We start from the raw sequence: 27337 nt of genomic DNA, 5'->3' as shown, positions 1-27337 counted from the left end.
GTATGGAATATTTCCTATAAAGGGCTCACAAGGGTGAAATGCAGGAAATTCAGGGGAAACTGCTTCAGGCACTGGTGGAATGGCTGATCATTTAATTTTTTTTTGCAGCAAGCTCAAGGAGGAACTTATATGAAGGGAAGAACTGCAGCCGCCCTCCAGAGCAGCTGATGCTTAGCATAGCACTAGGGTGACACATCCATACATCTTAATAAAGCACCATCCATTAATCTATTAGTAGCAAGTCAAGGAAATACTCCAGTGGCCAAAGCAGAGTGGGTATGGAGTAAAGACTAACAACATGGATGATAGAATAGTATTAAAAAGAAACATAGTGATTATGCCCCCCGCCCCTGCAAAAAAAAAAATTCTCTATCTTCCAAATTATGAAGAATGCTTCACCGTCAAGTAATTGCTGCTGGGAGAATTGCTGGGGTGTAGTGGAAATTGAAGGACAGGAAGCTAGCTGCTCAAGCTAGCCAGATGTGTGTTGAGGTTTTTTTTGTCCCCAGTGATACACAGGGAATCGGTAAAAACAGCCAAGTGGCAGCCCCTAGAATGAATGTCATCAACAGAAAAAAAAAAAAAAAAACAATAGAGCTTCAGTTACAAGTAATGTTACTTAATTTTTTTAAATTTTAAAGCACTACAAAAGCCAAAGGTTGGGAAAGACAGATAATAATCAGCTGACTAGCTTCTTTCAGGTCTAGAGTCAAACCCGTCAGCACACAATGGATGAAGTCAGGGGAGAGGTAGGCACTAGTAGTATACCAGCAAGAACGCTGGACTTAAAATCAAAAGACCTGCACTTGAATCTCCGTTCTGCCACTTGCTACCAGGGTGATCTTTGGCAAGTTACTGAACTTCTCTGGAAATAATATGGAAGTACCTAGCGTTAGCAGACACCAAGTAGAATTTTGCTTGGTCTGCTTATCTCTTGTGGAGACTTTCATGTATGCAGCTCAGCCTCATGTGATGAATATTTGTTTTAAAACTGTTCATTGTAAAGAGTTCATTGGCATAGGACTCATCAGTCAAGATGTCAATATCTTTCTTAAGTAGATCCACCCAAGTAGGGTCACTCTCTCCACTGACCCACCTAAATACTTAACACATACTGCCTGCAGTTGTGTATAGTTGCTAATAAATTACATTGTAAGCATTCTTATTTCTGTTCATGTGTGCATGCTCTGTCTCCTCAATTAGGAGTATCGACTTATTGAGCCATAAGGCACTTTAGAGAAAAGTTTAGGCCAAATTCTTCATTGTACAGGTGGGACTATCAAGGTCCAGGGAAGACCAGTGACTCCAATGATTCAAATCATACATCAATTGGTGACTGAGTCAGTATTAGAACCATCCCTCTATTCAATCCCTGGCCAAGGCGTTTTTCTCCCACATTCTCATCACACACTATTCTAAAAATAAGCATCTAAGGACAAGAACCCACTTTTGCTGTTAATTGTTGTTAATCCATAAAATGTGGTACTCATTCATACAACCTAAAGGACCAGAGACACTGGAAACTTTCTATTTATAAATTGTAGTATTCAGAAACACCAGAAGTATTCTTCCAGTGACCAATTTATTCTGCAAATCTCATTCTTTCTTCATAAAGTTAGTAACACGATCATAGCTACAGATAGCACTATGGTTTGTGGCACACTTTCACGTCTATTATCATGTTCAATCGGTTTGCAAACTCTGTGGAGGAATCAAAGTAGGTAATATTATCTCCATTTTACAGTTGAAGAAATGGAAGGTCAGAGAGGTTAAATAATTTTTCTAACTACACACAGCTACTTATTGGTGGAGCTAGCACTCCAACCAACTTGGGTTTTCTGGTTTAATAATCCAATATACTCCACTGTATAATGTATATGCTACATTACATGGATAGGTCGTCGTCGTCGTCGGCAGCCGTCCGTCTCGAGAGACGATGGTGTAGCTTCTTAAGTGTCTATCTGCACCGCCGAGAATGGCTGTGCAGTCCGACTCGGGAGTGACATGGCATCTGTCTCCTCCCGTGTTGAATTGACATCTTGCGATGACGCTGGAGTGTCCTCTCCAGTGGAGCTGAAGCTACAGAGCCTGGGCAGGGTGATATGGAGGGTCTGCTGTTGCCCATGCAGCAGACCCCCCCTCTCTTCGCAGCTGAAGGGTCCAAGGGAAAGACGGAGTCGATACAGCTTGGCTTCAGGTGCGCCGCAGGAGTTGCCGGTGTTGACTACAACGTCAAACCGCCTTAGGGACTCCGGCTCCGGATTTTCTGTCGGGGTTTACTCCCTTAGCCTTTCCCCAGAAGAGGTATGCCGCAAGGCAGCGGAGGTTTTTTGGAGTCAGAGTTTTCCTTCTCTGATGTACCCTGACTGGAAGATCGAACCAGCGACACTTAGCTCGCAGGCCGACGCTCAATCCACTGAGCTAAACCAGCCAGGGCATGGATAGGTATACTTTTAATAAAATATTAACTTAGAGTATCTGTACTGAGTTGGTCAGAAATCTTTGGGACATAAGCCACTAAAACCCATTCAAACAAGTTTTTTAGTGGTTTTTTTGTTTGTTTTGTTTTTGTTTTTGTTTTGTAATGCAGGGGAGAGAGAAGACTGGCAAGGGGTGTGAAAGTCAAAGGCTTCATATAACCAGACCATATGGAACACGAGGATGGAGCAACCTTAAGGAACAGCCCTTGCTCTAATCGTCATAGCTTAATCAGCAGGAAGATGTGGACTTTTCTCTCCCAGTCACCTCTGGAAATCCTAAAGAACAATGCTGAGAGGGGGCAGGAGTCAATTTGCATCCGATGTTTATTTTTTAGATTCTTAGACCAAGCCTTGCATGCAGAGTCTAATATTGATAAATTGAGGAATGGAAAACTGGGCAGAAAAATACCAGTACTAGTCAACTCCATTGATGTTCAGAAAAATAACATTGGAACAACTGGCTAAACAAGAGAAACAAAGAAAATACCTGATTTCTATACTGTGCTGATTTCTATGGTGGAAATACTTCTTCCGCCATGGGTGATTTCAAGGACCAATATAACATCAATCAGATCCCGAAATTCCTGAAAAATTCAGCTGTTGGCTTATGTGGAAAACAATGAACCAGACTCAACACACCACAGTCGTGTAGCACTGGTTAACTAGACTCAGACCTGAACAGGTCAGGAAATTCATAGGAGCTACCAGTTTATGGAAGATGTGCCTTTCCACCCCTGTAAAGGAGAAACAGTTCAATTCAGCAAACATTTATTGACTACCTACTAAATGCCGGGCATTGGGCTTGTCAATAGAAGATAAAAAGATACATCCCCACCCTTAAGGATTTTGTACTCTGGAAGGAAGATGGACCAACTGCAGAGTAGATGATAATGTGAAACGTATTATAATAGAAACATTAACTTATTCCTTCACAAATATTTATAGTTCATTTACTAAGCGCTAAGTATTATGCGTACATTCAAATGAGAAAGCTGGACAGTTAATATGAAAGTTTTATTGGGAGAAGGAGGGCCCAACATAGAAGGGGCATCAGAGGAGAGAAGAAGGTGAATACAGTTGAGGTCAGAGAGGAAAGCAGGATAGGGAGCAGTTGTTTTCAATGTGTGGTCCCCACAGCAGCAGCATCAACAACATCTGAAAGCTAAGAAATGACGTCTCCACCTGTGCTCCAGGCCTATGGAATCAGACACTCAACATCCTGGAGGTTAATAGCGCCCCCAGGTGACCATGATACATGCTCACACTTGCGAAACATTGGTACAGTTTTATAGATCAGGATCGGTAATTTTAATCTAAAGCATGGCGTTAAAACCATTACTACTTTTAAACTGTGGAGAGAGGATATGTGACATTATATTTGTGCTTTTTAAGGGTTCATTCTCGCTAGCTTTTCAGAGTGTGGAATCTAGAAACACAAGAGTTTAAATGGAGCAATGAATTAGGAGGTTTTTTGAGGCTATAAATTAGGATATCTTAGTGTAAGGTTGCTGGGGTGGAAATGGAGAACAGTGCATAGATTTAGGATATGTTTTGAGGATTCACAGGGCTTACTAATATGGCAGGTGAAAGGAAGTAAAAAATCAAGGGTTATTCCCAGGTATCAACGAGGTCGATTGCAATGCTATTGGCTGAGGTGAAGAAGATTGGAGGAGGAGACTATGGGGAGGTAGAAATTAAGAGTCCCCTTTTGGTCATTTTACGTTTGAGATTATTGACAGACATTCACATGGAGGTGTCAGTTAAGCAGTTTGGTGGAAGAGTCCGCATTTCCAAGAAAATGTACCGAAGGTATGTTTTTGGAATCATGGCACTAGATGAGTTCACCTGGAGTGAGCTAGAAAAGAGGGCTCAGAGCAGAGCCCTGCACATCTAACATTTACAGTTCTCAGAGAGGAGTGGGGCCCTTTGAATCTTGCCCAGGGATCAACTAAGACAAGACAGAGGGGTGACCAATGGGACCATCCTAAATCATTGGTGACCTTGATAAACAAAGTTGCCATGCAGCAATAGGAAAGAACCCACTTAGAATGGTTTCAGAAAAGAATGTGAGGGAAGGAAATCAAGAAAGCCAACGTAACAACTCACTATGTGAAGGGGGACAGAGGAAAAAGAAGGAATTGGAGGGCCATTTGTTGATCGAAGAGGGTTTGCAAATTCCAGGCAAGACACAGTGCCTGCCTCAGACAGCTTTACCATCAGGTAGAGACGCCAGGCGAAAGGAAAATGATAGCCCCAAACCTAACCAATTTCCATTGTGATAAATGCCTAGAGTAGAATAACATTTACTGAGCACCTATGATAGGTAAGGTAATGTGAGGATATACAGAAATTAATCAAAATGAAAAAAATGAATGCACAGTTAGATAATTAAAAGAAAAGCCAGTCTGTGATGACGCTGTAGCAGAGGTACAAAGTGCTTTGGGATCATAGAGAAAAAAGGAATTGATTTTTGTCTAAACTGTTGCTAATCTTCAAGAAAAACAGAGAATTGGGACTGTTTCATTGAAGTATAGAGAAGAATTAGTTTCTAATGCAGAGGGGCTAGTTTACCAGAAACTAATTACTAATTAATAGAATAGTGAGTGCAGCTGTAAAAATGGAAATATTATATTTGGCTTCAATTACAGTCCAAAGAATAATAACTAATATTATGTAATTTCTGATTTTTTCAGTACCTTTATATTTTTTGTTCTCCATATTTATGGAAAACAGAAGGATTGGATCTCTGTAGAGAAAGAGAGGAGAAAATCTAAAAGGAAGAAAATGTAATTATTGAGTACCTATTAACCTATTACATGGCAACCTTTGTTGTGATACTTTAACATCCATTCTGTTATCAAATCCTTGGCCAGCCTTGCTTCGCAAGCTTTATCACAGTGTGAATTGGGAATTAGTCCCTGTATGATTAGAGAAAATTACTTAAGAGTTTCTTCTAAAATGTCTCTTGATGATTTTATTTCCTCTCCAAATAAATAGATACATAAGAGATTATATTCCTTTCATAGTTATTAATTGGACAACTATTATTTGCAAGAATCATAACTGAGGGAAAAAATGAATATATTTTTCATCCAAAGGATTTTTAAACATTGGGACTACAAGAGGCACTCTTGTACAATGGTTTTCAAATCCAGCTGTACATCTGAGTCCTGGGGGAAGCTTTCTGAAAATGTAGCTCCGCAGACCCCACCCCCAGAGGTTCTGATTCTGTTGATCAGCTGTGCAAGTAAGGAGCTGCAGCCGGGAAAACATTCCCAGGTGACTTTGACGTGCTGCTGGTTGTGGAAAGCACAGCTCTGATACAGGCAGTTCTCTTACAATTATGTTTCCATAACATGACTTGGCTATGATAAAATTTTAAAATTAGCGAACACTAATTGCATTACAAGGACAAGTATCAGCATAAAGGGATGGCCAGGAACTCACCATGCCAGTAGGGAGAAAAAAGACCTGTTGTGCACACGTTGTTGTAAAATGCTTTTGCTGACCTATTGCTGCTACTCTGTTTGAGAGAGTCCACGCTTTATTTTGTGATAACAATGGATATAACTAGTCAGAAAGAGGAGAGTGTAAGTGACACTCTGCTAATGAGGATGCTGGTGGTTAAAGAGAAAGAAGCCATTTCACTGGAGAAAATTAAATGCTGGATCTGCTTATTTGAGGTTTATAATTACATATTTTGCCTATAGAAGCACCCTCATTATTGAACATTTTCAGAGAAAAAAAATCCATTTTGTTCCCTTTAAACAATTGTTTTGATAAAACTTTTTAAAAAATAACACCATATTTCTTTCAGTAATGCAGCTAATATTTAATAGCAGAATAGACTATAATCTCTGCCTGTGAAAAAGTATCATAATAAATATGCAAATATGCAAGTGTATGGTAGAAATAAGCATAAGGCACCTAATTCTGCTTGGGAGGTATTAGAAGATTGATAAGACTTATGTTGAAAATGTAGGGGGTATATTTCTAGAAAACTACTATTATATTTGTTTATCTTTACCTTTTAGGTGTTATTCCATTATCTTTGTTTATTCTGCAATCTCACCACTCTACTAATTAGAAAGTTCTTGAATGTTCTAAATCCCTTTTTCTGTGATTCCAATTCATTCCCAAGAGGATGACTTTGTTGACAGAAATCCTGCGTATGGGCATAGCACTTGGATAGTTTGATTTCCCTATAGAGGAAGGTGTTGACAGGTAACTCAAGGTTCTTTTCCTGTCTGCCACCCTCCTTTGACTCCTCAAGGATGAGGCAGGGTTAGAGGGGAGACAGTACAGCCTTCAAGGAACTGGCGGACTGTGGGCTGTGCTTTTAGGGGCAGAGTTACAAAAAGTGTTAAAATATCACCTCATTGGCATAGTCTTTCTCCCCTTTCTGTAGATTGGTCTCAGCCACTGGGTAAAGCCAGGGTTGCTTTTAAATGAAAGGAGATTGACTAGCTCTGTCCCTTCTGATGTTCCCTTAACTTGGGGCTAGACCAAGACAAAGCCAGGACAGTGAAGGACATCTTTGCACTGGGGCAAAGGGTTTGTTATTGTTTTTCCCTTTTACACTATAGTTCTCTTGGCCTGGCTTTTTCTCCCAACAATGGGACAAAGTTCCAAAATTGGAGGTGAACTTAAGGGGAAAGAAATTCGGCCATTTTTCCAGCTTTGGTTCTAGACTATTAACTAAGCCAAAAAGGGAACTCTCTAGAGTTTTATATTGAGCTTTGAGGACAATCCTCCTAAAAATAAAATGTGTGTTTACCCTCCTGTGCCTCCATCATGTTCATATCATCATGAGGAACTTTACTGAAATCTTTCCAGGGGACCCAGCCCAATACCATTTCCAGCTCACCTTCCTCACTCTAACACAAAGCACAAGTCCAAACTAGAACCTGTCTTAATTTCTCTCCTTCTGAAAATGCCACTCAAAGTAACTGAAGGTATTCTGGGTTGTGCTTCCTGCTCTCAAGAAGCAACTGGCCTGTGTCAATAACCAAAGAGTCTTCAGGACCTTCTATCCAACACCTGCCTATTACTTCACTACAACCAACCTACAACATGTCAGCTCTTCCCATGAATTAATCGGTCTGTAATTAAGATCGCACAGAGAGCTCAGAAATTAATGAGGACAGAAAGGGTCATGACAGCACAGCTTTCTTTAAAGAAAAGACCAGCCTCTGTCCATCTCTGCATCAGCTGCTCCCAGGGCTGCCTTTTTCTGAACTGTAACCTCATTGTGAAAGTGCCTAATAAAAGGCTGCCACATAGTGGGCATCAATACACTGCATTGACTGTCCGACTTCTTACTTAAAATATAAACCAGGGAGCCTATTTCTCCTGCTTAGAGAAAAAAAGAAAAAGAAAAACAGTAAATTTAGCCTCATTGCTCACATCTGTGTTTTCTTCGTCAGCTCTTCACGCTCTGTGCATGGGGTGTTCTTTTAAGGTTTCTGGAGCCTGAGCTCCTGGGCATAATGCTGGGGAAGCAGGACAGGGCAGGGTTACATGCTCTGGGATCAAATGTATCTGCTATTTACTGCGAGATCTTGGGTAAACTATCAGTACTCTGTGGCTCGGCGTCTAGTACACGGCAACTTTGCAGATCTTAGGTATGTTATTAATGTGGTTTGATCCCTAACAGAATAATGATAATAATGATGTCCATTTTTCCTGTTCTCAAGAGGGACAGCTAAGAGATTCATATTAATAACTTCAATATACTCTCAGGTCTATAAGAAACAGTCCTGAAAGCAGGGTGCCATGTTTTGTGCAATGTTTGGCAACTGGCTTAAACTTTTTGTTAAATAATGAGAATCAATCAGATATAAAAATATTCTTCAACATAGCTGTGAAAGGAGATGTATTAACAAATCCAAGAACTCACCTCTTCAAAAATAAAATATCTTTCTGCCCTGAATAGCTGCAAAACGGCACCTCCTTTCCCATACCGTGGAAGAAAAGGACAAAAAATTTCTTCCAAAATCTGTTGTTTTAAGACTGCCAACCAGAGAAAGGGATCATAAAACACTGTAAGAGATGACAAAGTTGAATTAAATCCCGGGGACTTTTAAGAACAGTGTGAAGGACTTGTCTCTGGCCAGAGACATAATAGGGTATTGATTAATAACGTAACCTTCCTTTAAACCTGTTCAGGCAGCCCCAAATCTTGGCTGCACTCAGGTGGGGACTACAAAAAGGTTTGCCCAAGAACCTGAATAGAAGCGACAACTGGAAGAAAGCAGACTTGTCATGGACCAGTTTCCACCATCTGGATCCCTCCCGCCTCACTGAGCAGCACCACGGGACCCGAAGGGGATACACTCTGGTGCTTGTTCCTCATCCAATGCCCCCAGAGAGCATGTCTGTGCATTTTCAAGGGAAGTTTTACTTAGGCTTTTGCTTAATCCATTCAAAGACTAGACAAAAAGTATAAAATGAATAATTAACAGAGAAATCTAACGTAGCCAATATTTAGTGATAAATATATGATATACAACTCTGGTTCTTACTATGCAGGCAGCGCGAGTGTTCGCTGGGTTCTCTGAAGTTACAGAAATAGAGATCCGTGGAGGTTACTTCTAACAATGGGAAATCAGCTGTGAGGCTACACGTGGAAATGACAGCAACAGAAATCCCCCAGGAACCCAGGAATAGCTAGACTGAAGCTGGAGTATAGTTTTAAAAAACTGTAAGGTTTTTTTCAGGATACTCAATTCTCAAAACCCATTATGGTGTCAGAAATTCCAAAAGTTTGACAACATCCACTAATGATAATCTTGGATTCTCTACTATTGCTGTCATTAAGCAACCACCCTACCCTCTATTTGAATATTATTTTTCTATCTTTTAGCTTTAGCTTACCGATAACATTTTGACTACTCTTCCTGCTGAAATTGATCCTATTAACTATTCGTTCCTTCATTTACTGCACATTATTGAATATTATTATACAGAGGCACAACGTGAACTCCTCAGCTAGTGAGAGGCACTGTCTAGTAAATGATCATTGCAATACAGTCTAAGCTATCATATATTTATCATCTATCTACCTACCTCCCTATAAACATTGATTGATACGAAAGTCTCATACCAGGTCTCTTCCAATTCTGCTCATCACCTTGACACTAATAGATTTGCTACCCTTACAGCAGGTGCCATCTCCTGGTCCAATTAGCTACAATGGTGGAATCAAATGATTTAGAACAGGGGCCTACAAAGTATGGCCCACACGCCAAATCTAGCCTGCTGTGTGTTTTTTGTATTTTAATTAATTTATATATTGTCACTGGCTGCTCTTGCAGTACAAGGGCAGGCAGAGTTGAGTAGTTGCCGACAAAGCCTAAAATAGATACTTTGTGGCCTTTTATGAAAAGTGTCTGCCTAGCCTCATTTAACCATGGTCAAGTGTTTAGAGCAAGGAAGTGCTCTGAAAGTAGGTTTTCTTGGGAAGGGCTCAGGACTATAGCAGGTATTCTGGGGCTGAAGGCCTCAGGGAAGCTCCAAATTATCCTTTCTTAAAAAAAAAAAAGATTTATTTATTTATCTGTTTGTTTATTTTTAGAGAGAGGGAAAAGGAGAAAGAGAGAGAGAGAAACATCACTGTGTGGTTGCCTCTCACTCGCACCCCCCAACTGGTGACCTGATGTGCAACCTAGTCATGTGCCCTGACTGGGAATCGAACCAGCGACACTTGGCTCGCAGGCTGACGCTCAATCCACTGAGCCACAGCAGCCAGGGCTCCAAATTATCTTAAGAAGTCCTTGGGGTCTATATGCCCACTATAGATTGAATAAATATGCATACATTCAAATGTATGTAGATTATTTTGTTGTGAATAACAGATGAAAAAGAAAAAGGGCTCATGGACACAGACAACAGTGTGTGATTGTGGGACGGGGGGTGGGTGGAGGAAGAAGAAGGTAAAGGGGGATGAATGGTAATGGAAAAAATACAATAAAAAATAAATTATTCAACAAAATACATAAATTAGTTCACTTAAAAGTAATTTGTATCCCATACCATCTCTTTAATAACTTTTTTTCTCCATGAGTTGGAATGTCCCTCTAAGCCTTTTGGGAAGCTGTTACATATAAATATCAAAACAGTATATGACCGACTTCCGGCCAAGATGGAGGCTTAGACGGACACGCTAGGTCTCCCTCTACAACTAGAGAGGAATACAACTACTTCAAAACAAAGGATAACTAGAAATTCCAGAAAATAAAACTACACGGAAGCCCAACATATGAAGTTATAAACCAGCGGTGCCATTTGGGCAGGTAAGAGTTAAAGAGGGCAGTGCTGTTTGCGGTCGCACCTGGACAGCGGCGGGGCGGCGAGGAATCCCGGCTGCGGTCAAGCCCCTGCCGGTGCGCGACCCCAGCGCTGGGGAGAGCGGCCACCGCATCGCCTTGAACAGTGAGGCCCAGGGGGGCGGGAGGACGGATCCCGGTCTCCTAGCTGAATAACTGTGTGAATCCATCTTGGACCCCCGCCCCCAAAGAAAGCACCACAGGGCTGCGAAATAGGACAGGCGCTGGTCGCTGAATTGTGACGCGTACACAGGCACTGCCCCCTACAGCCGGCCCAAGAAAACAAAACGCATCTGTCAAAATGAGGCAGACAACTATAGAAATCCCGGTGGCACAGCTCACCAGGCAACAGATAGAGAACCTGACAGATGAACAGATAAGAAACCTGTCAGAAGCTCAGTTCTGGGCCATTGTTATCAGGTGGCTTACAGAATTCACAAAAGAGCAGGAAAAAGATAAGAAAGAAGCGAAAAACATTCATAACGAAAGGAACAAAACCACATACGAGACAGATGGTGAGGAAAAAAAATCCAGAGTTCATTTCAACAAACTGGAATATGGAGAAGGAACAAGCAGTCAACCAATGCAGAGAGAGGAAATGGGAAGCAACAATGAGAGGATCAGAAACCTCTGGGACAGCTATAAAAGGCCCAACATAAGAATCATTGGTTTGCCAGAGAGTGAGGAAGATGAACTAGAACTTGAAAAATTGAGTGAAAATATAATAAAGGAGAACTTCCCAGACTTGGGGAAGGGAATAGACTTGCAGGTCCAGGAAGCAAGGAGAGTTCCCAAGAGACTGGACCCAGGGAGAACCACTCCAAGACACATTATAATCAAAATGTCAAAAATTAAAGATAAAGAGAGAATCTTAAAAGCAGCAAGAGAGAAGAAAAGAATTATGTACAAAGGGGTCCCAATTAGACTATCAGCTGACTTCTCAAGGGAGACCCTACAGGCAAGAAGGGACTGGCAAGAAATATTCAAAGTAATGAAAATCCAAAACCTACAACCACGAATACTCTATCCAGCGAAATTGTCATTCAGAATAGAAGGACAGAGAAAGTGTTTCCAGGACAAAATAAAACTGAAAGAGTTCATTAGATCCAAACCACTGTTATATGAGATGTTAAAGGGACTGGTTTAAAAAACAGAAGCTAGGGAGATGAAACAAAGGCAAACGAAACAGGCAACGAGAGTGGAAAAGGAACTGTGGGTACGGGAAGCATATTGGGGGGAGGTCAACAGGGAGGGGGAGTGGGGAGAGGGAGGGAGATGATATAGGAATTGGGGATCATGGTAGGAGGGAATGGAATAGACGGAGAGAGGTTGGGAGGAACTGTATGCACAACTAATGGACATAATCTAAAAGGGGGGGACAACTGGAGGGAGGGGGGCCACCGGGTGGAGGGGAGCAGAGGGAAGGGAAATTGGCACAAATGTAATATTTTAATCAATAAAACACATTAAATCTGAAAAAAAAAATAAAAATAAAAAACAGTATATGACCTGAGAAGCATTTCTGTTTAGCTCTGGGATGAAATCAATGCTATCATTTTGCTATGTTTTTGTAAAAAACATAATTGGGCACTCACCATATAAAATGGGGTAAAACTAATAGGAAAGAGCATGGTTTCTACTACTTCCATTCTTACCATTCTGAAGCTCATCCTCATCCTTTTTGTAATAAGAAGTCAAGGAGGAAAAACTGTGATCACTAATTCAAGGAGCTGCTAAAAAGTGAATTTTCTGTTTACTTGCACAAAGAAATGAACTTTGCCCCCTAAGTTAGGAGCTCTTCCTTACTTGATTATGAGCACATGGAGTGCAGAGATTGGGCTTTACCTCATTCACATACCACTGCATCCGAGCATCATGACTGGCACATTGGGGGGGGCCCGTTATGTGTTAGTAAGACGAATGAGTGAAGATTGCCATATGTTCTCACAATTCAGTTTGCAAAGCTGACTCAGACGACCTTTAACATAAAGGAAATTAGGCACACCGTTCCTAACTGCTGTCACCCCTATAGAGATGAAAAAGCATGTAAAGTAAAAGGTCTCCCTATTAAGGAGTCAGGTGCAGGGCCTGTGAGAGCCAGGCCTACTTGAGCTCCCTTCCCTTCGTGGTCATTGCACTGCCTGTGCTCAGGCCTACGCTAACAGGCCTGGCCCTAACCCTGAGCTGCCCATCCTCCACGCGAAGTTAGTTGCCACGCTGGGCTCCCATGAAATTACATGTGCACTTTCACTCACCACAGACTGAATTGCAATTGTCACTTAGCATACAGTTTCTCCCCCTAGCTCAGGAGTTTGTATTGTGCCTCTGTATGACACAATTCAATCATGTGTGATAACTGAAGGAATGAATGAGTAATGATCTAATAAGGATATAAAATATAATATAAGGCTCGATCCTCTCACTGACCATCTATGCTCATTGATCACAACACACTTTCTTTGCTTTACCCACGTTCAGCCCCATACCATTCTTCGTGATGTAGCCTTTCCAGACAGCCTCTAACTATATTTCAAATTCTGCACAATTATAAGTATATATTTGTCATTCAGAAGTTCAAATCCCAGACGTGACTTTTATTAACATCCCCTTCTGCAGCCAACCTAATTCCTGATTCAGGTCTAGCCTTTTAAATAACCAACCCCCCACTCAGGGCCCCCATCTGCCTGCTAAATAAAGAATACCAGGTTTTAGTGGATACCAGGTTTTACTGCCAATATGAGACCCCAGGAAGGAAACTGGGCAGCATCAATGCGCGTCCCCACAGAGCAGCTAGCCCTTAGCAGTAAAACACCCTGACTCGGGCTTCTGGAGCCTTCCACCCCATCCAGTGAATCATTCTGCCAGAATGTGGCTGCCCAGCTAGGCCTCTGGGAAAATTTGATAAGTTAATCAAGGCTGCCCTCTCATGGTTAAAAAAAATTACCTGTATAAAATACATTCTCCAAACAAGAAATCCAGGGCACTCTATTGAAAATATAAATAATATTTATATCTTTTCCAAAGCAGATAATTTAAAGTACACTGCAGTCAACTTCTAAGATAAAAATGAATGATAAGTAAAAATATAAGTAAAAAAATACATTCACATTTTAAAAACCTGCTCTAGATTGAATTAGCATCAAGAAAGCATTACTGGTCCCAGAATTTAAAGGCAGATGAAATAATTCCTTAATGCTGCAAATGGGATATTTTTCATAGGGGATTTATTGTAGAGCGTGGTTGCCTTATACAACAGTAACACTGGTTCCATTCATATATCCATTCATTGAGTAAATATCCATAAAGTACTTACCAGGGAATTGCAACAACTCTATGATACTCTTTTTTTCATATTTCAACATTTCCGATGCACTGTACAACCTGTGGTATGTTATAATTTGTCTCCTGGCAGCAGCAGAGAGGTGGATATAGTGATCATTTCCAGGGCTTCTGCAGTCTGCTAGTTACTGTGGGTACCATGCTGACAAGACAACCACACTCCTTGATGGTTCAGTCCTAAATCTATTGGGTTGGCCAAAAAAGTCCTGTATGATTTTTTTCCATAAAATAAAAGACACGTTTTTTATTTTAACCAATAACTTTATTGATTTGAATATTTTGGTTATGACAGCTATCTCCCACATGGTATAATGTTAATTGTTCTCAAATAATGTCTTGATTTGACTACTATCAACTTCAACTGGTCTACCCAACCATGGAGCATTGTCCAGCGAGAAATCTCCAGCACAAAATATTGCAAACCACTTTTGACATGTTTGATCAGTCACAGCACCTTCTCCATATACTGCATAAATCTTATTTTGAATTTCAGTTGTATTTTTAACTTTCTTGAAGTAATAAAGAATAATATGCCTAAAGTGTTGCTTATTTTCTTCCATCTTCAATATTAAAATGGCTACACAAAATGTCACCAATTTCGGTAAGATTTTTTTTAATGTGTGTTGATATGACAGCCGTCACAATACAATCTAACAGAGTTGTTTCAAGTGAAATTAAAGACAACTAAGCATTTCTAGAGCCATATTACAGTAAGAAAAAAAAAAACATAACATTTTTTCCAGCCCCGTACTGAAGGACCATTTGGGGAGGGAAACCGAGTCCTGCCTGTTGCCTGAAAAACCTTTCATTGAGACTTCCTGGTAAGATTAAGAATCTAGAAAAATGGGTGTCAGTAGCTTAGGAGAAACTATTAGGAGGCAGTAGGGGAGCAGTCTAAGAAATGCTGCATCACCAATGGACTTGATGGCACAAAGAATGACATGGGGTTGAATAACATGCTAACATATTGATATCCCCAGGTCAGGGAATGAGCCAGGAGAGTGTGATTCTGTACAGGGAGAAAAAGTATCTTTGTTAATTTATTTTGCTTACATTGCCCATTGAGTATGATGTCAGTGGCAGGCATTTGTTGAGGTATGCTCCCTCTATCCCCAGTTTGCTGACTTTTTTTGTCATAAATGGGTACTGAACTTTATCAAATGCTTTTTCAGCATCTATTGATATGATCATGTGATTTTTGTCTTTCATTTTGTTTATGTGGTGTGTTATGTTTATTGATTTTCAAATATTATACCACCCTTGCATCCCTGGAATGAATTCTACTTGATCTTGGTGCATGATCTTTTTAATGTAATGCTGGATCCAGTTTGCCAATATTTTGTTGAGGATTTTAGCATCTATGTTCATCAGCAATATTGACCTGTAGTTTTCTTTCTTTGTTGTGTCTTGACCTGGTTTGGTAATTAGGATAACACTGGCCTCATAGAAAGAGTTTGGAAGTCTTCCCTCTTGGACTTTTCGGAATAGTTTGAGAAGGATAGGAGTTAATTCTTCCCTAAATGTTTTGTAAAATTCACCTGTGAAGCCATCCAGTCCAGGGCTTTCATGTGCAGGTAGTTTTTTGATTACTGCTTCAATTTCACTAGTTGTTACTGGTTTATGCAGCTTTTCTGCTTCTTCTTGATTCAGTTTTGGAAATTACTATGTTTCCAGAAATTTGTCCATTTCACCCAGACTGTCAAATTTCTTGTCATATACTTGTCTGTAGTAATTTTTTACAATCCTTTGTATTTCTGTGGTATCAGTTGTGGTTTCTCTGTTTTCACTTTTGATTTTATTTATTTGAGTCCTCTATCTTTTTTTTCTGATGAGTCTCATTAAAGACTTGTTGGTTTCATTTATCTTTTCAAAGAACCAGCTCCTGGTTTTATCAATCCTTTGAATTGTTCTTTCAGTCTCCAGGTCATTTAATTCTGCTCTGATCTTGATTATTTCCTTCCTTGTACTCACTCTGGGCTTTGTTGTTGTTCCTCTAGTTCTTGTACATATAGGGTTAGATTGTTTATTTGAGGTTCTTCTATCCTTTTTAGGTAGGCCTCTATTGCTATGAACTTCCCTCTCAGGGTTGCCTTCACTGTGTCCCATAGGTTTTGGGCTGCTGTGTGTTCATTTTCATTTGTTTCCAGAAACTTTTTGATTTCTTCCTTGATGTCATTGTTAACCCATTCATTATTTAATTGCATGTTAGTTATTCTCCATGAATTTAAATGTTTTCGAGTTTTTCCCCCCGAGGTTAGTTTCTAGTTTCAAGCCTTCTGATCTGAGAAGATGCTTCATATAATTTCAATTTTCTTGAATATGTTGAGGCTTGTTTTGTGTCCTACCATCTGGTCTATCTTTGAAAATGTTCCATGTGCACTTGAAAAAAATGTATATTTTGCTTCTTTGGGGTGAAAAGTTCTATATACATTAATTAAGTCCATTTGATCGAGAGTGTTGTTCAGTGCCTCCACATCCTTGGTGTTTCTTTGCTTGGAAGATTTGTCCATTTTTGACAATGGGGTGTTAAAGTCCCCTACTATGAATGTGTTATAAAATAAATAAATCAGTGTTAAAATGTTCACCAAGAGTCTTCCTCTTTATTTGGCATAATCCAGGATTCTGACCACACAGGTCAGGTTAAGACACACTCCTACTTAAAACTATCTAATGGCTTTCCACTGAATTCAGAATAAAATCTAACTTCCTCACCACAATCTCCAAGGCCCTTCCTATACGACTCACTAGCCCAACTTTCCTTGTAAAACCGTTCTCTTCAGTCATTATACCACCTTTCTGGGAACCATATTTCTGTGTCTTGAACATGCCAAGATAATTTTGGTCTTAAGAACTTGCTCTTGTTTCTGTTGTCTCTTTCTGGAATATGCTTTCCACTGTTTTTCTTCTGTACCAGAGACTGTGTGTGATCATTCAGATTGCGGCCCTTGTGCTATCTCCTCAGAAAGTTCTTTTGTAATCATGATTATGGTCTTCGTCCTTCTCATCCTCTGAAATTGCTCATTTATTTATTTACATATTCATTGAGTGTCTCCCCCCTCCCTGACCCACAATGTATATTTTCTCACTAGTTTCCTCTGTATTCTCTGCACCTAACACAGTGTCCAGCACACATTTGGCACTTTGTAAATGTCTGTCAAATAATTGGGTAGAGGTAAGAAGAAAAAGATTAGATGGAGAGAGAAAGCCCTGTTCTCTTATAGTTAAATAGGTCATTATTTTGGCTACATTTTGCCTCTGTTGATGAAAGCATGTATGCTGTAGACCCTACAGATTTCAAAGTCTCTCATGTGGGATTTTGTATTAACTGTACAAAATCAATAGGTCAGACCATATGAAAATGAGGCTCATTGGGAACAGATAATTTCCTTGTGCTTGCTGTGTTTTTAAATCAAAGTCTGACCTGACCTTTGTGGACCCTGAAAAAGAAGATGCCTAGAGAAGGACTCCTGGTGGCTTAACTGGGTTAAAGTTAAAAAACTATAACAAAAAACACAAACACACACACAGACACACACACACACACACACACGCCTAGTGGCCATTCTACACAGGGCCCTTTCACGCAAACTGCACTCTTGGAAAAGCTAGCCCTGCACTGTCTGCATCCAATGTTTCTGCCATTTGAGCCAGCCTTTATAACAGAGCCTTGGAGTCCTATTTAACCAGAAGGACTGAGGATTTCCCCATTTATTCAGACCTACACAGCAATTTCCCCAGCAGCTTCTTTACTGATCAATCAGAGTGACTCCATTATGACCAACCAGGACAGTGACTTTGGACCAACCAAACAGTAAGGATTTAGAGCCCTCATTTGTGTGAGGATGGACCAATCAGGGACCAGGGATGGGGACTTCTCTCTACATAAGTCAGTTCCCCTCTGGCTGTGAGAGCACACTTTCCCTTTCCACCTAAGGCTGAAGATTGCATTTCCCCAGCTGGAGCTGAAACACGGAAGACATCTCACTGGAACAGTGCAGGGCAGGGCAGAGTGGGCCAGACCATTAGGGACCACTGTCTAACTGGAGAAATGGTCTGACTTCAGGACGCCTCATCCCAGGGCCTCCTGGCCCCAGGGCTGCCTAACAGCAGAACTGTTTTCACAACCTGCTGTCACAACTGAGGTGTGTCACAGATGTGCTCTGTCACAATTGAGCTACTTTCACAGAAAAAAAGTATCTTCCTTTGCCACACCCCAAATTGGAGATTTCTTTTGGTATTCAACTGATGCCAGTAACCACCTGTCGATGCTTTAATGCATAACTAAAATACAGGAATCTGTCTTCAGAAAAGGGGAAACTAAATCTAATTAGGCCTATCTGATATTTGGTAAGTGGATTTCAATTTAACTGCCCCCCAAATAATAAAATTATATTAACGATGATCCATATGGATTCTCATTGGGTAGGGTTACAGTCATAGCAGTTACTAAAATACTTCTAGAAAGTCTGATTTTTGCTACTTGAGAAATGCCCAGAGTCCCATAGGGATTGGGGAACCCATTTTACTAGACAAATTCTACCCCAGGTGTGCGAAACTTGGCTGATATTGTAGCATTTTCATTGGACCTATCATCCATCCCCAGTCCCCTTGTTTTATAGAACAAACTGACCAGATAAATAAAATTCAATTGGTAAAATCTGTTGACTCTTAATCTACCTTGGCCTAAGAAGTCTTTGCTTTGGTATTGCTTAATCTATAATTAATACTTTTTGGTTTATATTGATTTTCCCCTTCTAAAATTGTGACCGGAAGGCCTATTCTGTGAGCTTAGATCAGGCAGGGAATGTGGGAACTTGCCTTAATAAGGAGACCTTCTAACTTGCTGCTGAGAACTTGCAAAGGCCCTTGAAATTAGTGCAAGCTCATAGGGCAATCTTTCCACAGAGCACTTCTGGGAGATGGCACAGAGCACCATGGCCTGTGACCTGGGTACATGGTCCATCAGTAAAACATGTCCACAAGGACTCCCTCCAGCCTTGCTGGAGTGGACTATACTACATATTGTTAACTAATCCCTGAGTCGCAAGGGTAAATGGTACTGATTCATGAATTTGTTTTTTATTTTCAAAGCCCCCTAACTTGGGGTCTTCTGGCCAAGATTGAGGCATAGACAGACATGCTGTATCTCCCTCCACAACTAAGGAGTACAACTACCTCAAAATTAGAAACAACCAGAAGTTTCAGAAAATCAGACTGCATTGAAGTCCAACAAACAAAGATATAAAGAAGAAATACTCATCCAGACAGGTAGGAGGGGCAGAGAGGACGCAGTGTGATGGTGGCAGCAGCAGCAGTGTCAGCAGGCTGGCAGAAAGCACAGTTACACGGTTTAAAAGTCAGGAGAGACACCTGGGGACTTCTCCAAGCTCTTCACCAGACCTGGCAGCTCATGGTCCCAGCAACGGGGAAAATCAAGCCTCATTGCTTTTGACTGTGCAAACCAGTGGGGGTTGGGGCGGAGGCAGAGACTGCCAGTCTCAGCAGAGTCCACCTGTTTAAAGGGCCCCCATGGTCCTAGAATGTTCACAGACCCACCCACTCTGGGAACGATGGCCAGGGCAGCAGCTAGAGGGGCCCAGTCCCATACAGAAGTGGGAGAATTGCTTGGAAAAGGCACGAGTGCTGGGCAAGCGCCACTATTCCTTGTAAGACCGCTCCCCCACATACAGCTCCACAATGGGTCACCCTGTACTGAAGAATCCCTAAGGCCTCTGCCCCTTACAACATAACAGGAGTGACAGCTTTACCTTAGACAGAGGCAAACACACACAGGAGACTTCCAGCCAAGATGGAGGCCTAGACTGACACGCTCCATTTCCCTCCACAACTAAGAAGGAATACAACTACCGCAAAACCAGAAATAACCAGGAGTTCCAGAAAATAAATGGAAGTCCAACATATGAAGTTATAAAGAAGTGGCGCTCATCCGGACAGGTAGGGCAGGCAATGCTGGGGAGGAGAGGTCAAGCTGTGCTGGCAGCAGCAGCAACGGCGATGGCTGTGAGACACCAGTAAGCACAGACACCCATATTTAAAGGGAGGTGAGAATTGCCTGGGGAGCACTCTTGGCTGCAGACCAGGCCTGTCTGCTCATGATTCCAATGCCAGGGAAGGAAGACCCCCGTTGCCTCGGATTGTGAGGTCCGGGGGGGGGGGGGGCGGACAGAGGAGGAGGCTCCTGAAATATAAGCGGAGAGTGAACGGCAGGAATCCATCTTGAACCCTACCCCCACAGAAAATACCACAGCATGGTGAGAATTGTCACCCAGTTGTGAAGAGTGCATGGGGCTCCACCCCCTCTAGCATAGGAGCTGTGACAGCCCCACCCAGGAAGGAAAGGTAAACACAAAATGGTCAGGATGGCACAGATCATGATAGAGATCCCGGTGACACAGCTGACCAGACAGCAAATTTCTAATCTAATGAAGCAGCAGATAGGAAATCTTTCTGAGACACAGTTCAGAGCTTTGGTTATAAAAATGTTTACAGACCTAACAGCAGATCTTAAACAAGACAGGGAAGGAATGAAGGCTAGTCCTGCTGAAATGAACAAAAACACACATGAAACTAGTGGTGAGAGAAAGAAAACCAGGGATCAAACCAACAAATCGGAACATAGGGAAGGAACAAACAGTCAACCAGTGCAGAAAGAGGAAACAAAAAGTGAGGAAAATGAGGAGAGGCTCAGAAACCTATAAAATAGCTATAAGCAGGCCAACATCCGAATGATAGGGTTTCCAGAAGGCGAAGAAGAACTAGAAATTGAAAAATTATGTGAAAAAACAATGAAGCAGAACTTCCCTAACTTGGGGAAGGAAATAGGTTTACAGGTCCAGAAGGCACAGAGAGTTCCAAAAAAACTGGACCCAGGGAGAACCACACCAAGACACATTATAATCAAAATGTCAGAAGTTAAGGATAAAGAGGGAATCTTAAAAGCAGCAAGAGAGAAGAAGAGAATTACATACAAAGGGGTCCCAATAAGACTCTCAGCTGATTTCTCAAAAGAAACTCTGCAGGCAAGAAGGGACTGCCAAGAAATACTCAAAGTAATGAAAATCCAAAACCTACAACCACGATTACTCTATCCAGTGAAGCTGTCGTTCAGAATAGAAGGGCAGAGAAAGTGCTTCCAGGACAAAGTAAAACTGAAGGAGTTCATCAGATCCAAACCACTGTTATAGGAAATGTTAAAGAGACTTGTTTAGGAGAAAGAGGATCAAAACTATGAACATTCAAATGAAAACTGTATCACAACAACCAACAACAGAAGCTAGGGAACCGAAACAAAGGCAAACTAAGTAGGCAATGAGAGTGGGAAAAGAATTATAAGTATGGGGAACATTATGGGGGGAGGTCATCAGGGAGGGGGAAGGGGGTAAGGGAGGGAGATGGTACAGGAATTAAGAAGCATAGTAGGATGGAATGGAGTAGACAGGAGATGTTGAGAACTATATGCACAACCAATGGACATGGACTAAGGGGCTGGGGGTTAACTGGAGGGAGTAGGGGGTCACTGGGTGGAGGGCAACAAAGGAAAAAGAAATTGGGACAACTATAACAGCATAATCAGTAAAGCACTTTTTTTTTTAAAAGCCCCTAACTTCTACCTCATTGACCGAATTTACACCCCAGCCTATAGGAGACCTCAAACTGGAGTTACCCAGAGCTTGGTTTTTCCTTGACAGTTTTATATTAAAGGTCTTATCTTCACATCTATATTGTCCTTGCTGAAAGAGATCATAAAATATTCTATTTTCCCTGATTGGTGTGGCTCAGTGGATTGAGCACCAGCCTGGGAAACAAAGAATCACTGGTTCAGTTCCTGGTCAGGGCACATGCCTGGGTTGCAGGCCAGGTCCCCACTTGGTGGCTTGTGAGAGGCAACAGAATGATGTATCTCTCGCACATCGATGTCTTTCTCCCTCTCTTTCTCCCTCTCTTCCTCTCTCTCTGAAAATAAATCAATAAAATATTTTTTTCTTTAAATATTCTATTTTGTTGGTATTATTTCTTAAGAAACTATTAACATCAATTTTATAAATGGATATAATTAGCTCATAGACTGGCGGCTTTCTTTGAAATTTTCTCCTGTCTGAGCTTATTCTAATCTCTGACTGTAACTTGTAAACATCTGTCTATAATTGATGAAATGACCATCCTTTGGGTCCCAGTCAGATCAGCAACAGAGATTGTCCTACTTAGGAGCCAAGGAGCACTAATACAAGGTAAAAAGTAACAGACTGAAGTGCTAGGGAGGGAAAAGCTCACAGGCAAATCCCTCTAAAGAGTCCCTTTACCACAAAGCTGAGACTTCCACAGACATATTAAAGGAAAATAAGTCCTAGAATAACTTATACACGTGATTAAAACACTCCATATACTGAAAGTAGGGAGATTTCTTCAGGATAAGCGTGACTATAACATGCCAGAGGCCCCCCTAAGTGTCCTCTAGCCTGCCTGCTCCCTCTGTGCCACCATAAAAGGGCAGAATTAGACCCAACACATCACCTCACCCTCTGTACCTCTGCAGAAGTCCTCCCATCCAGAGGTTTGCAAGTGTTTTTACAAATGTAAATTAACCAGCCTCATCATCACATCTCTCCATAAGATGGTTCATTTAAGTAACAGAAATTTACCTCAATGGCCTACTAAGGGTCATCTGAGATGTCCTTTGTGTAACCTGGAAATGGATGTTCAAAGTGTCAAGTGACATTGCAGCCTCACTGCAGATCCAAACTCATCATATCCTTAGCAGGTAGCAGTGGAGGGAGGAATGGATCATCTTCTTGAATCTTTACAGCAAGGCTCCTTCCAGTTGGCTTTTCCTCAGGCTCCCCATGTGCCCACATACCTGGAAACCCAGGCTTCAGCTCTCCTCTTTCCTATCTTATCTGTCCCAAAAGCTGAGTGAAGACAGAACATGAATTTGTAAAAGATTTTTTTAATAAATCACTTTGATTAAATAAGTAGTTGACCATATAGTGTCTTGTTACCCTCAAACTTTTATACTTATTAACCACTTACCTTATTGCTACTCACCGTGCTAGACACAGGGAAGACCACAGTCACGCTCCTGCCTTTGTGGGAAGGTCGGACAGTGAACAAGAACCAGCTGCCTGTGGTCAGTGCTGTGAAGATGACAAACGTGGTGGGCTGGGCGAGGCGGGTAGGAATGGCTGGGTCAGGGAAGTTTTTCTCTAATCAGGTGATATTTGAACTATGACCTGGAGAATTAGACGAAGTAAGACTTTTCATTTTACTTTATTTTATTTATTTTATTGTTGCAACTGACAGATTTTTACTTCTAAGAAAGTAAATTTCAATCTTTAATATCCCACATAAACAAAAATCTCATTGGGTGAGAGGGGACCCATTTTTTTTTTTTTTTTTTTTTATTCCAGAGCAAAAGGGTAGTGAAACAAAAAAAAAGAAACAAAAAAAAAACAACACTGTAGTTCATCCCCAGCCATGCCTGCTCCACACCATGCTCTGACATCACAGGCGCCATTGTGACACCTCTGCAAGTGCATCCTACATATACAGGCCCTGGCAGGGCTGAGATTTTGTCCGTTAGAGCCCAGGGAGCTATTGTGGTGACCTGTTGGACTTGGACTTGCGAGCTTTGTTCTTGCCGTTACTTTGAGAGTTTGTTTTCTTTTCCTTACTGTCTTTTTCCCGTTTCTTTTTCTTTTTTTGCATTTTTTTCCTTTTCCTTTATTACTTTTCCTTTTTTAAATTTTTATTTGTTTTTCTTATTTTGTTTTTACTTATTTTATTTTTATTTTTTTCTCTTTGTTTTTGTTTTCTTTTTATTTTCGTTCTTATTTTGAAGCCACCATGGCCCCTCAGGAGCGCATTATTGGCGATTACACGCTCCTGCGCACCATTGGCAAGGGATCCTTTGCCAAGGTGTGGTTGGCAGTGCACGAGCCAACGGGGACAGAGGTGGCTGTCAAAGCCATTAGTCGGTTTGGCTTATCTAGATATCTAGAGGAAGTTCGATGTCATACAAGCTTAAATCACCCAAATATCACGCAGCTGTTTGAAGTGATTGTCACTGGAACTATGTGTTACCTCTGCATGGAGCATGTGAGCGGAGGGAGCTTATATGACTACCTCGAAAACTGCGGCCCCAGGACCGAGGAGGCAGCCAGGCCCATGTTCCGGCAGCTACTGTCGGCGATGCAGTACTGTCACCAGAAGAAGATCGTCCACCGGGACCTGAAGCCGACAAACATACTGGTAGATGGTGAGAGGAATCTCAAAATTGCAGACTTTGGCTTTGGTAGGAAATTTACCATCAATAAGATGTCCGCCGTCTATGGCACCACAGCCTATATGGCCCCAGAGCTCTGCAGGGGTCAGATCTATGACGGCCGGAAGGTAGATGTCTGGAGCCTGGGGGTAGTTTTGTATCAGATGTTGACGGGGGCTTTGCCATTTGTGGGGGACACACATGGGGAAGTGCAGAAGAAGATCCTGAGAGGGAAGTTCCAGGTACCACGCTTTCTTTCCAAAGAAGGTCAAAATCTCTTAAAAAAGCTATTGACCTTCAACCCCAGGAAAAGACCTACCCTGGAAGCCATACTACAGGACCCATGGGTCAACATGGGACAGGGGGCGGGGGAACTGAGGCCGTATAGTGAGCCACCCTGGGGTGACCTTGACCCCCAAGTGATAGACTTAATGAAGGACATGGGGTTCCCAAAGCACGAGATCCAGGAGTCGCTGACTCGAAAGAAATACGACAGGGTCATGGGAACTTACATGATCCTTCAAGCCACAACCATGAAGTTCAGGAGCCGCACCATCCGGGTAAGGCCCTACCCCACCCCTGTCTCCAACATCGGCGAGATTACAGGAGAGTCTGCCGGTCCCTCAAGCCACCTGGGGTCGAGGACGTCCGTTCCCCTACCAGAAGCCAGCTCCAGCACATCGTGGCGCAGCCTGGATAAGAGGTTGACGGTTCCCCCACCCAGCCTGGAGTCCAGGACCAGCACTTCCCTACTAGGCTCCCCCACCACCCCCAGCCACGACAGCGCCAGCGACACTGCAGGAGCCCTAGAAGGAACCACGGAAGACAAGCGCTCCCAGGCTTCACGGCCTGAAGGTGGGACCCCAGGCTCTCCCTCTGGCCCTAGCCGGGGCTGGCAGGGTGTGGTTCACAGAACCTTCAGGTTCCTCTTAAAGGGTGTGTGCTGTGGGCCGTCCACTTTCAAGCGTCATCGCAAGCGGACAAGAATCACGCCAACATAATTTTTAAAGTTGTGGACGGCCTACAGCATCGAAGGTGGACACAGACAGCTGCCGGAGAGCGCGGTGCCGGTGACAGGCGACAGGACCCGGTCCGGTGGGCGATGGACGTTGGAGCTGCCGCAGCGTTCTCCGCTCAGGATTCACACCAGGAGGGGATCCCGCATCTCTTCGGACTGTGTTCTCCTGGGGCCCTTCTCCCTCCCCTGCTCTCCTCTGCTCCCAAGTTTGTGGGGGTTCTTAATAAAGTACTTGGTTTGTCCAAATTGTGTAATAAACTTGATGATGTGATCCAGAAGAATGTTTTGGATACTTTGTTTCTCATTCTCTGCGCACAGAATTGGGGCTGAGCGTACTGTGTTGGAGAAGCATGTACTGATGTGGTCCCTCCTTGGGCTTTACTACGGGAACTCTCAACAGTTAGGAACGTGGTTTTACTGGGAACCAGGCCTCTGGGTCAACACAGGGCACGGGGAGGAACCGGGCCTGCTGGGCAGGTTCCAGACACCAGGGCACAGCAGGGGTGAAGCAGGCAGCGGTCTCTGCTGTCAGGTAGCGGGCAGCCTGGGTGCTCTGTGACATCAGCAGGGACCACCTCTCCTGACCTGCTGGCTTTGCTTGCTTCCCTCTGGGCTGGGGTCATTGCCAGGGGGGCTCTCCCTTTGTACATTCAGACTTGTAAAGCCCCGCAGGAGCAGTGCTCCAGAGCTCAGTGAGCTAAAGTGAGAGCAGCAGGAGACATGGCTGCAGACGCAGGCAGAGCCCGTGGGCCAAGGGAAGGGCGTGGGCTTTACTCTGAGAACAGTCAAACTCATGAAGGGTGTTTAGCAAGGAAGTGGTATGATCCAATTTATGTTTTAAGGATAGCAAATTGTGGCAAATATTCTTTCTCTGCAAGCATTTTTATCTCTTTCTACATATTATAATATTATTTCTACATATAATATGATTCACCAGGCAGGGCAGGTTTTGTTTTAACTGCTGAAGAAGTGTGAGTGGGAAACTATGTGTCTTTCTCACTTTAATTTTTATCACCCCAGTTCCATTAACACACAGGAATGCAAATTAATCGAATGTTTTAAAAGGGAAAGCCCTACCTGCCTCTACAGAGCTGATTCATTGTTTTCACCTCACTAATCAGCTGATGTTCTTGGCCTTGGCACTGAGGAGCACTGCCGTGGTCCTCTGATTCATCTGTCCCCCTTCCCTGAGACCCCAGCAGCATATGGCATAGGTCTGCGTGTGACTCCCATCGCTTTGTATTGTCATTACGTGGTTCCCTTGCCCCCTTGCCCTCATCTTCCATTCCTGAGTTCTTGGGGGCTGGGAACTACATTGTTCACCTTTGTATTTCTGGTGGTTATCAGAAAGCCAGGTCCAGAGTAGGGATTGTTTCCAATCAAGACACATTGGAGCGTAAAAGGGACTGTGGTGAGTGATTATGCTGCAACAGCAGTGTCAAGTTGGACTGGGCTTGAACTGGGATGTACGCACCTCATGGACCTTGTGAAGCGTTATGAACAAAATGGTGAAATTTCTATTTCTGGGATCTTTTAGAAGGCCCTTGTACTCCCTCCATTTGCTCGAGCTGCTTTCGCCTGATGTTCCTCATGGCATGGGACACGTCATAATAGACACAATGTTTCTAACTAGCAAGGGCACCCAAGTTAGGTCATACAGACTCACACTTTCACTACATTTCCTTTCAATTCTACCTTAGTATTTTTAATTATTACAGAAAGAAGCTCTCAGTTGGTGTTAGCTTATCTTTAACCCCCTCAAACTCTTATTAATCTTCATTTTTTACATGACAAGCAACCTCAGGATCAGGACCTTTGAATAAGAAATGGTATTTGACTGGAATTTAACATTACTGTGTTAATTATATTTATTTTATGCTTTCCTTTTCTTCAT

General features: G+C 42.3%; 1 pseudogene; it reads left to right on the top strand.

Moving 5' to 3' along the window:
• The first annotated feature begins 24007 nt into the window (after positions 1-24007).
• LOC149998222 (serine/threonine-protein kinase MARK2 pseudogene) lies at positions 24008-25426 on the top strand (annotated as a pseudogene).
• Positions 25427-27337: the final 1911 nt, after the last annotated feature.

Source organism: Furipterus horrens, unplaced genomic scaffold (genome assembly GCF_987537825.1).
Source record: "Furipterus horrens unplaced genomic scaffold, mFurHor1.1.pri manual_scaffold_11, whole genome shotgun sequence".
In the NCBI taxonomy this organism is placed as follows: Eukaryota; Metazoa; Chordata; class Mammalia; order Chiroptera; family Furipteridae; genus Furipterus; species Furipterus horrens.
This window is presented reverse-complemented; position numbering and strand designations above follow the sequence as displayed.